Raw genomic sequence first — 11,528 nt, forward strand, 5'->3', positions numbered from 1 at the left:
AAAATAATTTGGCGCGTACGAAATTATTGGGAGGTACAATCTGGCTTGAACTATTATAGATATTAGAACAGAAAGGAAAAAGGTAATGGTGTATTTAACGACGCACTCAACACATATTATTGACAGTTATATGGCGTCGGACATATGGTTAAGGACCACACAGATATTGAGGGAGGAAACCCGCTGTCGCCACTTCATGGGCTACTCTTTTATATTAGCAGTAAGGGATATTTTATATGCACCATCCCATAAACAGGATAGCACATACCACGGCCTTTGATATACCAGTCGTGGTGCACTGGCTGGAGCGAGAAATAGCCCAGTGGGTCCACTGACAGGGATCGAGCCCAAACCGACCGCGCATCAAGCGAATGCTTTAACTCTGGGCTACGTCTCGCAAATATTAGAACAGCAACGAACACCTTGTTTATGATGACACTGATATTCTAAACAGGAAAATATATTTAGTATGTAATTTTAGTCATCAAAAAGGTTCTGTTAATTCGGTCGGTTTGGGATCGATCCCCATTGGGCCCATTGGGCTATTTCTCGTTCCAGCCAGTGCACCACAGCTGGTATATCAAAGGCCGTGGTATGTGCTATGCTGTCTGTGGGAAAGTGCATATAAAAGATCCCTTGCTGCATTAGGATAGATGTAGCGGGCTTCCTCTGTTGACTACGAGTTTGACATCCAGCCGATGATTAATTAATCAATGTGCTCTAGTGTCGTTAAACAAACAAACTTTAACAAACTCAAGAAAGTCCCTTTAAATCTCAAACGGTATAAACATAATAAAGCATACAAAATAAAGCATTATTATTATTTTTTTTTTAGATTTGCTCTTCATTACAACATACACAAATTCCTATTATTAAAATAATACGGAAGAAATAACACAGTGCTAAAACCAAGGATATATATAACTTCATAAATTATTAATACATATCAAGTGCATCACGTGGTTTTTGGGGGTTTTTTCTTTTCTTTTCCATTTTTTTTTTTTGGGGGGGGGGGGTTGTTTTTTTTTTTTTTTGTTTTTTTGTTGTTGTATATTTCTGTATTGTTTTGGGGGTTTTGGTCGCAGCCCAAATTGAAAATGTTCGAAAATTTAAAAAACGTGATGAATTGTATGGTATTAGGTTTGACACAATTAAGAAACTTATCCCTGGGGTCCCAAAATTCTTTTTATGTTTTTCTTTTTCTTTCGCTTGTCGCTTGTGATTGACAAAAGGAAGTAATAAAGTCGGTTTCGGTTAGACGTTTTCTCTTTTCTACGTACACGATTTGTTCTTTAATCTTTCGTTCTACAAAATATAACTTGCACCACTTTGGTAGAGACAGCGAAAGTCGGCATTGCGACTGTGGCCGTTTCTCAGCGCTACAAATCACTTGTGAAAAGGTGCGTAAAAAATGTAACCGAGTGCAGTGGTAGTATTTTGAAAATAAACAACCGGGAGCGTGGTAGTTCACGCGGCAGTGGGAACCTCCCAGCGACTTACGTGATTAATAATCGTGTTTACAAACTTACTCGTCTAATGTAGGCACTACTTATTTATAGTATATACTTACTGACATTGCTTTTTATCTTTCTCCTTTTTATTCTTCCTTCCTTCCTTCTTTCTTTCTTTTTTCTTTCTCTCTCACTCTCAATAACATTTCATGTCTTTCCAAGTCTGTCTCTTTCTCTCTCTCATCATTTACCGGCCTCGGTGGCGTCGTGGTAGGTCATCGGTCTACAGGCTGGTAGGTACTGGGTTCGGATCCCAGTCGAGGCATGGGATTTTTAATCCAGATACGGACTCCAAACCCTGAGTGAGTGCTCCGCAAGGCTCAGTGGGTAGGTGTAAACCACTTGCACCGACCAGTGATCATAACTGGTTCAACAAAGGCCATGGTTTGTGCTATCCTGCCTGTGGGAAGCGCAAATAAAAGATCCCTTGCTGCTAATCGGAAGAGTAGCCCATGTAGTGGCGACAGCGGGTTTCCTCTCAAAATCTGTGTGGTCCTTAACCATATGTCTGACGCCATATAACCGTAAATAAAATGTGTTGAGTGCGTCGTTAAATAAAACATTTCTTTCTTTCTCTCTCTCTGTCTCTGTCTGTCTGTCTGTCTGTGTGTCTCTTTCTTTCTTTCTCTCTATGTCTCGGTCTCTGTATCGGTCTCTGTCTCACAGAGCATTAATAAACTATAATACAACAGATAGGAAACTAATCACATATTATCAAGCTATGCTGCATGCACATGCATGTGCGTGTATGTGCGTGTATGCTTTTTTAATGTTCTGTCTTGCTGTCCTGTTTTACTTCATCTCTCTCTCTCTCTCTCTCTCTCTCTCTCTCTCTCTCTCTCTCTCTCTCTCTCTCTCTCTGTCTCTCTCTCTCTCTCTCTCTCTCTCTCTCTCTCTCTCTCTCTCTGCCCCCCTCTCTCTCTTTCTCTCTCTCTCTGCCCCCTCTCTCTCTCTCTGCCCCCTCCTCTCTCTCTCTCTCTCTCTCTCTCTCTCTCTCTCTCTCTCTCTTCTCCCTCTTCTTTCTCTCTGTCTGTCCATGTGTGTTTCTCTCTCTCTCTCTCTCTCTCTCTCTCTCTCTCTCTCTCTCTCTCTCTCTCTCTCTCTCTCTCTCTCTCTCTCTCTCCCAGAGACTTTCGTGATTAATGAATGTGTTTACAAACTCGTGTAATAGATGCAGTACTTATTTATAGTACATAATATATACTTATTGACATTGCTTTTTATTTTATCTTTTTTCTTCTTTATTTTTTCTTTCTCTCCCTTTCAGTGCCATTTCGTGTCCACCCCGGTCTGTCTGTCCGTCCCTGTTTGTGTGTGTGTGTGTGTGTGTGTGTGTCCCTCTCTCCGTCACTCACTATCTAACCCTCCTTTCCATCCATTTAAATCTCTCTCTCACTCTTCCCTTCCGTCTTCTTTCTCTCTGTCTCTGTCTGTTTCTCTCTCTCTCTCTCTCTCTCTATATATCTCTCTCTCTCTCTCTCTCTCTCCCTCTCCCTCTCCCTCTCTCTCTCTCTCTCTCTCTCTCTCTCTCTCTCTCTCTCTCTCTCTCTCTCTCTCTCTCTCTCTCTCTCTCCTCTCTCCTCTCTCCCTTCTCGTTCCTTTATTTTTAAAGAAATAAACTTATTTAGATTATTGAACTCTGTGAAAAGTTTTTTTCCCCTTATAACAGATACAGACTAAACTAAAATGCCGGGTCACTCGCTGCATGTATTATTTGAGGAAACACGACATGACTGGAAGTGTGAGAACACCACAAACGGCTGGAAAACGCCTGCAGTGACAACGCATCCGGGTAATGTCTACCACATGCGCACTCGGCGTATTTCCACTGTGGCCAATATAACAACTTCTACACCGGGACACTTGAGTCGCCGGGGTCCTATACTATCCGCGACGCTTTGCTCAACCATATAGATAGTGCCACATATTTGTTTCTCGTTTATTTATTTAATTGTTAACGTCGAACGATAATGGCCGCCATGTCTGTAGCTTTACTCGCGTTACGTCGGTTTCTCTCGCGCAAAAACGTGCCATAGACTGGCGATCAGTCTGCAATCGACACTCAGAAAACAAAATTAATAAAATGAAGCGTGCAATTTGTCGGGAGACGGTGTGACGTTCTGAGACATACGATCCTTTCTTACGATTATACGACAAAGTAGATTTCCATTTGACACCAACAAAATATATATTGTGCTGCCCACGCAATGATAAGACATTGAAATCATGTTTGTTTTTTCCGCCGAATTTTATCATCAGCATTTTTTACTCAACATACATTTCTTGACCGCATTTAAGGTTTTGCTTAGTGGGAGGAACGAAGGAAATGTTTTATTTAACGACGCACTCAACACATTTTATTTACGGTTATATGGCGTCAGCGTGGGAGGAAGGGTACCGTACCAAGACGCTTTCGGTGACCCCCACAATTAGCAGATGTTTCACTGGTTGAATAATAATAGAAAGACTACTACGTAACGAAAACTATATTTTAAAATGTTCACCTCATAGCTCTAGCGATGTGGTTAAACAAAACAAACTTTAACCTTTTTTCCCCAGTGTACTTGGTCCTTTAAACCACTATATTGTATTTCTGTCAAACATTTAGGGCTTTTTTTTAGGAAAAGAAGAAAAAGATCCCACTTCATTCAAAAGAAATTTATTTCTAAGTTTATAACCACCTGCAAATTCATAATCTAAAACTTTTTTCAAATGCTTTCTGACATAGGCGCACGGGCTCTCATTTCTGTAGGGGGCAGGTTAATGTTTGCCCGAATTAAACGATAATGCCCTAATCTGTATAACAACATAAATAAATTTATTCATACATGTATTAGCATTACTACCAATCAGCTATATATATGATTGTAAACTAATCATTAAGCATATTTTACATGGATTACAACAAATATTGTGGGTAGAATGATGTAAATACAATATGAAAAGGTTTCAGGCAAGATAATTTTTTCTCGAATATCTCTGTCCTTTTTGCCAGAATTTGAGGAGTTGCTCCAGCATTATATATGTTATAAAAGAAAAATAATGTTATAATACTATAGACATTAGAACAATCAGAAACACCCTGGATACAGAGACATTGATGTTCTAAAAAGAACATGTATTAAAAGGACATTCCTGAGTTTGCTAAAACATTTAAGATGTTATCAACTAACAGACTTTTTAACGATTGTAATTACATATCAATTTTTTTTTCTGCGTAAAATATTAGTGGCTGTATGTTAAACGTGTTTCTGGTCGTTCTAATATTTGTACTAGGTTACATCTTATTTCTTAAAATATTGTTCTTTCGTACGTACAAAATTATTTGAAGACAAAATCCAGTTTGGGCTTCTTACAAATATTAAGACGACCAGAAACACTGTGAATATACAGACACCGATATTCTAAACAAGAAAATATATTTAATATGTAAGTTTAATCGTAGAAATATTTTATTAGTCGGAAACATCTTACAATGCAGCAAACTCAGGAATGTCCCTTTAAAAGTGTAATTTTAGTCGTCAAAATGGCCATATTAGTCGGAAACATGTTATAATGCATATGGCTGCAAACACAGGACAGTCTCTTTAAGATACACTGGTGGAAATAAATAACCATTAAAAAAATCCTATCAGTATCAATTGCCGACACATTAGCGGTTACCACACCTTAAGACCGGCGCTGGTTGCGATGGTTATCAGGAGAATAACATAATTACTCTTGAAATCAAAGAACACGCACAGTTCTCTACAACGGCCAAACCGCCAGTCGCCGCCTATTGTAAATACGTTCCAATGAGCTTGTCGTATCTTTGGAACCGGCTCGTAACTTTACTTATCTCCAAACAACATGGCAAGCTTGACACATTATCAGATAGCTGTCGCATTTGTCGATGTTTGCCATTATCGTAATATAGTTTTAAGTGTTTCACCAAGGAAAGAGAAAAGACGAAAAAAATAAACACATGAGATATTGGTTAAAATGTATTTTAAATCATAAAAAAAAAGGATTTAATTAATGGTGCTGGAAGGTCGGGTTTTTTGGTGCAAGTATATTATGGTGGAGTAATTGGAATTATGTTTGTGGTGTATTTAATACAACTGAATGAGTCTCACCAGCATTTATTTCACCCAGCGCATTGTTGAAACTTCAAATACAATGTTTAATTTTATCTTGGCGGTAAAATTCATTCTAAAAATAAATAAAGAAAAGAAAGAAACTAAAATGCATTTTTAAAAATACGCACACACTCACAAAAATACTCACAATAAAGAAACCAAACCCCATCACAAAGAAAGCAAAACAAAAAAACAACAAAATCAAGTTTTAGTTGGCGTAACACTTCAAATATAAGTGGTCCAAAACATTGCTAAAACTTGCTGGAAGACAACACATGCCATGGTTCAGTATACAGTATCTAGATTATTCATGATTTAGTTCTCTTGTTGCACCAAATTCTCCAAATTCAACTTTCAATTCGAATTTGGCGATTTGACGAACGCCAGTTGAAACCCTGTAAACCATAATTCATTTATGGTCTAGTGCCCGCCTCTGAGATAAGGTGGGGGTTTTTTTTTCCACAAAAATAACAGCACATACTACAACCTTTAATATATCAGCTGGGGGTAGGGGGGCTTGTGCTTGTGCTGGAAGTACATGTAATCTGGTGGTAAAGTTTTCGCTTGATGCGCGGTCGGCCTAGGATCGATGCCCGTCGATGGGTCCATTGTGCTATTTCCACTGACGTAGGAAACGGGGGGAGGGGGGCATGTGCCCCACCCCCACCCCCACCCCCACTTTTCAGATATTTTGCGTTATATTTGCTTTATAATAGTGTAAAAGTGTGTAAATATAAAAGTGTACACCCCACCCCACACACTTTTTGGTACCTTCCTACGCCACTGTATTTCTATTCTCAGCAGATCATTTTAAAGGGACATTTTAACATGTTATCGACTAACAGAGACTTTTTAACGATTGTAATTATATATCAAATATATTTTTCTGCATAAAATATTAGTGGCTCTATATTAAACGTGTTTCTGATCGTTCTAATATTTGTATTAGGTTAAATTTCATTTTATTTCCTAAAATATATTTTATTAGTGGGAAACATCTTACAGGGTGTATACTACCAAATCAAATCCCATAGACGACAATAGTAACATATGTGGCTAAAACTCCTACCTGCAACGTATCAACCGACATAAACGCCACGGATATAAATACTACCACCCCTTACACTTAAAGTGAATCAGAAAAAAATGGGAGTCAAGCTGCTCGTTTTTGAGATAATGGGTAGCGTCTATGACTACCCTAGTTTCGCACAAAATTCGAGTACTTTTTTTTACAGGTACCCCATACATGTTTCAAGCACAAGGCTACTTGACACATTGGTACTAGATGAAATAAAATTGCACATTTTTTTTACCCAGATTAAACTATTATTTTTTACAACCAACACACTCACATTTATAACCAATCACAGGACTTGTGGTGTTCACTTCTCTATCAAAAGTTGGGTGCACCTCCAACTTTGACCCAGCCGGAAGTTATTTGGTTTAGTACTACCTATACTGATAACATACATTTTTCAAAAAGTGTCCAGCTATGTGTCTTTATGACAACCAGGATCTGGTGTATTCTGACATAAACTGACAACCTCACTGAAACTGCTGTTTCTACAGTGCAACCTAATATAATGTACACCTCAAAAAGCATATATATTGCATATAGTTTTGTACAAATGCAATATGTCATATTAAACAACAAAATGTTTTAAAATAAAACTCCTGAAGATATTTACTTTCAGTTGGGTGTGTGTACTCAGGTATATATGTAGAGACAACAAAGATAGTCAGAGTACCTCTACCCCTTTAAAGAATTCCATTAAAACACATGCACTTGATTGACCCCTAGATTATGAAGACCTTAACAGGCACGTCAAAGAAATATCAGTATTAAAAAAATACACTGTCTGAGGAAGGAAACACAAACATGACTGTACCTGTATGAAGTAATGACTTAATGTCCTGAACATTAGTGTTGGGAGGAAATCCTGTATGCTGGGTGTGGGTGTCTTCAAGTTACCAGGTGTGGGAATTTCAAATCCATCGGCCATGCTGATTTTCATAATGAACCATCAAAACTATTGGCAGCCTCCAATATTCCTGACTATATTTTATTTATAGCCTACTGTAGTTGGAGGTTTTAATAGCTGTGATATCTGGAATAATCATGCAGCTTTAACACATTTATTTTTGATAAATTACTGAAAAAAACTATTTTTAAATGACAAAATTACCCGAACATCTATTTTCTTGCATTATTTTCTAATCCGGATGAATACAATATGTACATTAGATGTATTCCTACAATCTGTAATCCAGCATTTTATTTAGCTAGTAACATTAGGTTATACAGCTTTAACAATAAAATAAATTATCAACTTAATCCAAGGCAGATAATCAAATCTGAAAACATTGGTTGTGAATCTAGTATAAACTCAAAATGCTTTTCATGAGAGCTAACTAAGTGATTATTAAACCAAAAAAATGATCTGGAGATCTAAGTATATGTTTAACAACCTTATTGTTATGTACAAATAAGAACAGAAGGCACAATAGTGACAACAAATTTCATTATGTTTTTGGTAAAGTTTTTCTTCAAATTTACTTTAAATTTTGCATAAAACTACAAATTTGTCTAAAATATAACTTAGCACCCTATAAATATGTCAAAATGACAATAAAAATCAACTTCTTTACAAATTTGAGTTTTCAGAATTTCATACATAAAAAATTAACAATGTTAATGGCAACTAAAGACATTAACCCACTATTGGCACATGCTATTTTTAATATAAAAATAAATTGCTATTAAAATCTTAGTTCAGGTTGCCTATATATAATACCATATTTAAGAGCAGTTGTATATGGCAAGTCAAATACCATGTAAAAAGAAATTATTGAAATCTTTACAGTATGAATTATAGGCCAAAACCAACTTTTCTTCAGTGCTAACTTTGATTCAAACTCCATTCAGAGCCATGTACAGAGATTATTGTCAAGGTCAAGGTCATTGTGAACTTGCATGATCGAGTGATGGCTAATTAATCAACCAGTATAGTTTAATTAAATAAAATGACAAAATCATAATATTTTTTATTATGCACTGAATATGTGCTATAGGGTGTATACTACCAAATCAAATCCCATAGACGACAATAGTAACATATGTGGCTAAAACTCCTACCTGCAACGTATCAACCGACATAAACGCCACGGATATAAATACTACCACCCCTTACACTTAAAGTGAATCAGAAAAAAATGGGGGTCAAGCTGCTCGTTTCTGAGATAACGGGTAGCGTCTATGACTACCCTAGTTTCGCACAAAATTCGAGTACTTTTTTTTACAGGTACCCCATACATGTTTCAAGCACAAGGCTACTTGACACATTGGTACTAGATGAAATAAAATTGCAAATTTTTTTTACCCAGATGAAACTATTATTTTTTACAACCAACACACTCACATTTATAACCAATCACAGGACTTGTGGTGTTCACTTCTCTATCAAAAGTTGGGTGCACCTCCAACTTTGACCCAGCCGGAAGTTATTTGGTTTAGTACTACCTACAATGCAGCAAACTCAGGAATGTCCCTTTAATACAATTGGTGTGTCAAAGACCATAGTATGTACTACCATGTCAGTGTGATGGCGTATATTAAAGAGTCCTTGCTGCTAATTGAAAAACAAAGCCATGGAGTGGCGGCATCGGGTTTCCTCTCTAATAATCTCTTGGACCTTAACCATAATATTTCAGACGCCATATAGCCTTGATGAAAATGTGTTGAGGGCGCCGTTAAATAAAATTATTCAAATTTTTTTCCCCTTTCCCTTTTAATCACTGGTTATAATTCATATATACTGAGCAACAAACGAAATTGAGATATTTTAGTTTTTATTCATGTTAACTCGATAAATACATTGTCAAAATGGAGCGAAGTGGATAATTTTGCCATGCTCATATACCACGAAGGTTTCGAGCATGTCTGTCCCGGGTCCCGTCTCTGACCAGGGGCCTGACCCGGCACAGAACGTCAAAATGGGCCTATAATATATTTACCATTTTAATACATACAAAAGCTAACAGAATGCAAGATGAATAATTTAAAATAAAATTAAAGAAAACCAAGCTAATATTCGCGTTTCTTTTGTGGTTCAGTATAGTTAATTTTAATAGCAATGAGTGTTTCAGCATTGTAAGTTTCACACATCATAAAATGTTTAAAATATGATGACAGTTGACTGAAATGACGCGCTTCGTTGTTTTGTTCACCTCTTTGTACTCTATAAATATAGCACATCGTTTAATAACGATTACTAGGTGTCTAAACTTATGATAATTGCGACTTTTGGTGTAGAGATCATCCTTGATGGGTCGGACGTTTCCCAGTCCCAACCAGTGCCCCACTACTGGTACATCAATGATCGTGGTATGGTCTGTCTGTCTGTCTGTCTGTCTGTCTGTCTGTCTCTCTCTCTCTCTCTCTCTCTCTCTCTCTCTCTCTCTCTCTCTCTCTCTCTCTCTCTCTCTCTCTCTCTCTCTCTCTCTCTGTCTGTCTGTCTGTCTGTCTGTCTCTCTCTCTCTCTCTCTCTCTCTCTCTCTCTCTCTCTCTCTCTCTCTCTCTCTCTCTCTCTCTCTCTCTCTCTCTCTCTCTCTCTCTCTCTCTCTCTCTCTCTCTCTCTCTCTCTCTCTCTCTCTCTCTGTCTGTCTGTCTGTCTGTCTGTCTGTCTGTCTGCCTCTCTGTCTGTCTGTCTGTCTGTCTGTCTGTCTGCCTCTCTCTCTCTCTCTCTCTCTCTCTCTCTCTCTCTCTCTCTCTCTCTCTCTCTCTCTCTCTCTCTCTCTCTCTCTCTTTCTCTCTGCCTGTCTGCTTCCTCCCCTCCTCTTTCTCTCCCCTGTTTGCTCTATCTCCTCTCTCTCTCTCTCTCTCTCTCTCTCTCTCTCTCTCTCTCTCTCTCTCTCTCTCTCTCTCTCTCTCTCTCTCTCTCTCTCTCTCTCTCTCTCTCTCTTCTTCTATGTATCTTAAAAACTTTATATTAATAAGTCACACAAAACAAATGAAATAGTGTAAAAGAAACGACAAAAGGAAGGAAACTAAAACAAAGCTATGTAACTAACAGTTTAGCAGTATTTATTTATTATTATTTTTTATCTACTCAAGACGCCATTCATACGGAGCAATCAATCAAAGCAGCTCTTCTAAAATTTCGACTATACTCCTGTCAGTAAAACGTGTGGGAGTCTTATCACACAAAACGGTAAGGGTGTTACCACGGTGCCATTGTTGAGTCTGTGGGGTAAAACGACAGATTTTCGCCAACAGATGGCGTCTTAGACCTAGCATCTCCACAATGACAGTCGTAGATATGTATTATCACTCGTCAGAGATGGCCCAACGATGTGTTGTGTACAACAGGGGTCTGTCTGATAAAAACAAAAAACGGATGTCCCATTCAGGAGACGTTGTTGTAACTGTTAATGTCTACTGTCGGGATCATTTACACAGGACTACAATAATTCATATAGACGTGAGTTGGATTACGGTCAGTAAGGGAGCACCGACCCGGGGCCGTACCTATTCTATAATAGGTAGGTACCCTCTCGTGGCACCCCCCCCCCCCCCCCCCCCCCCCCCCCCCACCCCCACCCCCCATCAACTCCCGGTTTGGTTACCGCAGGTCCGGATCCAGGAAATATTTCGTGGATACATGGACCAACTCGTGAAATTGAATAAACAACAGCAAAAACACAACAAAAACAACAAAACAAAACCCAGAAAAATGAGGCACTTGAATATATATATATCTCTTGAGGTGTTTTTAACTGATGTGTGTGTGTGTCTAGGACAGCAAGCATATATAAGCACGGAAATAACGTTGAATTATTTCATGGATGAATGGATAAATAGATGGATGGATGGATGAATGAATGAATGAATGAATGAGCG

Source organism: Gigantopelta aegis, chromosome 8 (assembly GCF_016097555.1).
Source record: "Gigantopelta aegis isolate Gae_Host chromosome 8, Gae_host_genome, whole genome shotgun sequence".
Lineage (NCBI taxonomy): Eukaryota > Metazoa > Mollusca > Gastropoda > Neomphalida > Peltospiridae > Gigantopelta > Gigantopelta aegis.